We start from the raw sequence: 3,927 nt of genomic DNA on the forward strand, positions 1-3,927 counted from the left end.
AAGGAAGGAAGGAAGGAAGGAAGGAAGGAAGGAAGGAAGGAAGGAAGGAAGGAAGGAAGGAAGGAAGGAAGGAAGAAAACATTTGATACAGGTACCTTGCTCTGGTCCCACTGCTCTCCTGGCCTTGGGTGAGCTACCTGACCTCAATTTTTATCATCCTGTAAAACGGGAATTATAACCCATGTCTCAGAAGGCTCCTCTGAAGAATAATTGGCCGGGTTTGTAATGTGCTTTGAAGAAAATTGCTGTGAGGATATTATGTTCTCTCTGAAATTTTCCCTGGTAGGAATATCAAAAGGACCAAGGTAGACAACATTCTGTATCTAGCACACCAAACCCAATAATTTTCCCTGTTTAGGTTGAGGGGGAGGAAGGGTGTGACGGGCTCATTGGAGTCTGTACCTGTCTGCAATAATAAAAGAGTTATTTTCCCTTTGATGCATGTATGCAACACTTGTTAATGTTAATAGGAGTCCCACAGAAGCCTGTAGAGACGGAATGTACTTCCTAACATAAAAATAAGGATGGAACCAAAAGGAATCATTATTAATTTATCTTTTGCTTTTCACTTGTCATGGCCTTTGAATCCTTTGGCCCAAACCTTGGCCACTGGAAAACTGTTAAAAGTTGTTTAAATTCTTTGAGCCTCAGTTTCCTTCATCTATAAAGGGAGGAACTTGGACCAGATGATCTCTAAGGGACTTCCCAGCTCGGTTTTTCTGTGGTCAACATCCTAAGATCCCTTCCAGTTCTGACCTTTTATTTGTCTCCTTGATCTCAACAGGATGAGAAGGAAGTGGGTGGTAAAAATTTTGCAAGATCACTTTTTCCTCCTACTGCTATCTGCGTACTATTTTTATTTATATTATATTTATATTATCTACTATTTTGCTGGGGGTGACCCTGAAAAAGCCCTTCTCTGCAGCCTTGCCTCAGTTTGGAAACATTGAGGCCTATTGCCACACAGGATGTGTGAGGCTTCACTAGGTAAAGGCTAACTGTCCAGCTGCTGGAATAACCAAGTGTATTTACAGAGAGCAGAACAGACAGATGTGTATGGATTAATGATGAGCGAAGCACAGTGAACTTGACTTAGAGAGGCCCTTGACAGAATTTCAGCTCTTTCCCAATTCTTGCCTAATTCATCTTATCTCATTGTTTCCCATCACAGATTCCCATTTTCCAAAGTTCACCCACCACGGTTTATCCAGACCAGGTTTAAAATTAGAGGACATGGGTTTGAATCCTCACTCTTGCTTGCTGCTGATATGACTTTGGACACAGTTCTTTACCTCTCTTGGCCTCAATTTCCTCCTATATAAAATGGAGAATTGGCAAGATAGAGTAAAATGGGTCCATGATTTAGATATAAAGGCTGATAGTATAAGCAAACTAGGAGAGCAAGGAAGAGTTTACCTGTCAGATCTATGGAGGAGGACAGAATTTATGACCAAACAAGAGATAGAGAACATTATGAAATACAAAATGGATTATTTTGACTACATTAAATTGAAAAGTTTTTACACAAACAAAGCCAATACAATGAAGATTAGAAGGGAAGCAGAAAGCTGGGAAACAATTTTTACAGTCAGTGTCTCTGATAAATGCCTCATTTCTAAAATATATAGAGAACTGAATCAAATTTATAAGGATACAAGTCATTCCTTAATTGATAAGTGGTCGAAGGATCTGAACAGGCAGTTTTCAGATGAAGAAATTAAAGCTATCTATAGTCATACGGAAAAATGCTATAAATCACTATTGATTAGAGAAATGCAAATCAAAACAACTCTGAGGTACCACATCACACCTATCAGATTGGCTAACATGATAAAATAGGAAAATGATAAATGTTGAAGAAGATATGGGAAAATGGAACATTGGAATGCATTGTTGGAGTTGTGAACTGATCCAACCATTCTAGAGAGAAATTTGGAACTATGCCCAAAAGGCTTAAAACTGTGTATACCCTTGGATTCAGCAATACCACTCCTAGGTCTGTATCCCAAAGAGATCATAAAAATGGGAAAAGGACCCACATGTTCAAAAATATTTATAGCAAGTCTTTTTGGTGGCCAAGAATTGGAAACTGAGGGGATGTCCATCAATTGGGGAATGGTTGAACAAGTTGTAGTATATGAATGTAATGGAATATTATTGTGCTATAAGAAATGATGAGCAGGTGGACTTCAGAAAAACTTGGAAAGACTTATATGAACTGATATTGAGTAAAGTGAGCAGAACCAGGGGAACATTGTACATGGTAACAGTCACATTGCGCAATGACTAACTTTCATAGACTTGGCTCTTCTTAGAAATGCAATGATCTAAGACAATTCCAAAAGACTCATGATGGCAAATGCTATCCATATCCAGAGAAAGAACTATGGAGTCTGAATGCAGAACGAAGCATACGACTTGCTTTCTTTTGTGGTTGTTGTTGTTTTGTTTTGTTTCTTCTTTCTCATTGTTCCTCACATTGATTCTAATTCTTCTTCACAACATGATTAATGTGAAAATATGTTTAATATGAATGTATATGTAGAACCTATATCATATTGCATGCTGTCTTCGGAAGAAAGGAGAGGAAGGAGGGGAGGAGAGAGAGAAGGAAAATTTAAAACTCAAAAGCTTATGGAAGTGAATGTTGAAAACTAAAAATAAAAAAAAAGTTAAAAAAATAAAATGAAAGGTTGGACTAGATGGTCTTTAATGGTTCCTTCCAGCTCACAGTCCATGATCCTGTGATTTCTACACTGTGCATTACCATGAGGAAGGGCTTAACTTTGACTGACCTATTTAGGAGAATGTACATTTCTGAAAGATGACACTTTCAGGTGTTTGTTAAGGAAGGCTTCATGGATGGAAGGACACCAGAAATGGCAGACTGCATTGATCATATCCAGCCATCCCAGATAAGAATTCCAACCATAGTGTTATGGGACGGCCTCACAGGGCTATGGATAGGTTCTAAACATGAGAACTACAAGAGAACTTAGTGGTTTTTTAGTTAAAACCTTTCCTTTTACAGCACAGGAAACCAAGGAAGACTTAGGAAGATCCTATGGCTAGTTGGTAAGATTAGAAGTAGTACCAGAAGCAAGTTTTCTTGACTTTCTGTTACATTCTTAGCTTCTATAAATAACTCATTATAGCTCGGTCTTCCATGAATTTGCCTACTTACTTTTCTCAAAGATTCAAGGTGATTTTGTGGGTATGGGTACTCTTCCACTCACACAGGTCATAACCTCTCCACAACTAAGTATATGGTATTTAAAATTTGCTTTGACTGAAAAATTCATGCCCTTGAGGACAACCAGATATTGAACATCTCACTCAATTAGTCAGTCAATAAGCATTTATTAAGTACTTACTATGTGCCAGGCATCATCCCAAGTGTTACAGTTAGAAAGAAAGGTGACCCCCAAAAGTCTCTACTCTCAAGGAGCATTCTAGTGGAGGAAAACCATGAAAATAGCTAGGTACAGATATATGTTATAAACAGAGGATATGGAAAGTAACATTTTTTCAATTAATAAAAATTTTTTTTCTCTCCTTTCCATACTTTCCCTTGGGAGAAAAGAAAAAAAGAGAAAAGGAAAGAAATGAAGAGAAAAGAAAAGCCCTTGTAAAAAAAATATTGGTCAAGAAAAACAAATCCCTGCATTTACTATGTCTCAAAGTATATGCCGTTCTATATTTTGAGTCTGACAGGAAGTGAGCAACATGCTTCATCATCATGACTGGAAATTTTGGTTGGTCATTACATTGATAAGAGTTCTGAAATCTTTCAAAGTTGTCTACCTTTATAATTTTGTTGTTAATGTATAAATTGTCCTACTGGTTTTGCTTACTTCCCTCTGCATCAGTTCATAAAAGTCTTTCTAAGTTTCTCTGAAATTATTCTTTTCCTCATCTCTCATAATA

Source organism: Vombatus ursinus, unplaced genomic scaffold, assembly GCF_900497805.2.
Source record: "Vombatus ursinus unplaced genomic scaffold, bare-nosed wombat genome assembly UNPS02014793.1, whole genome shotgun sequence".
Classification (NCBI taxonomy): Eukaryota; Metazoa; Chordata; class Mammalia; order Diprotodontia; family Vombatidae; genus Vombatus; species Vombatus ursinus.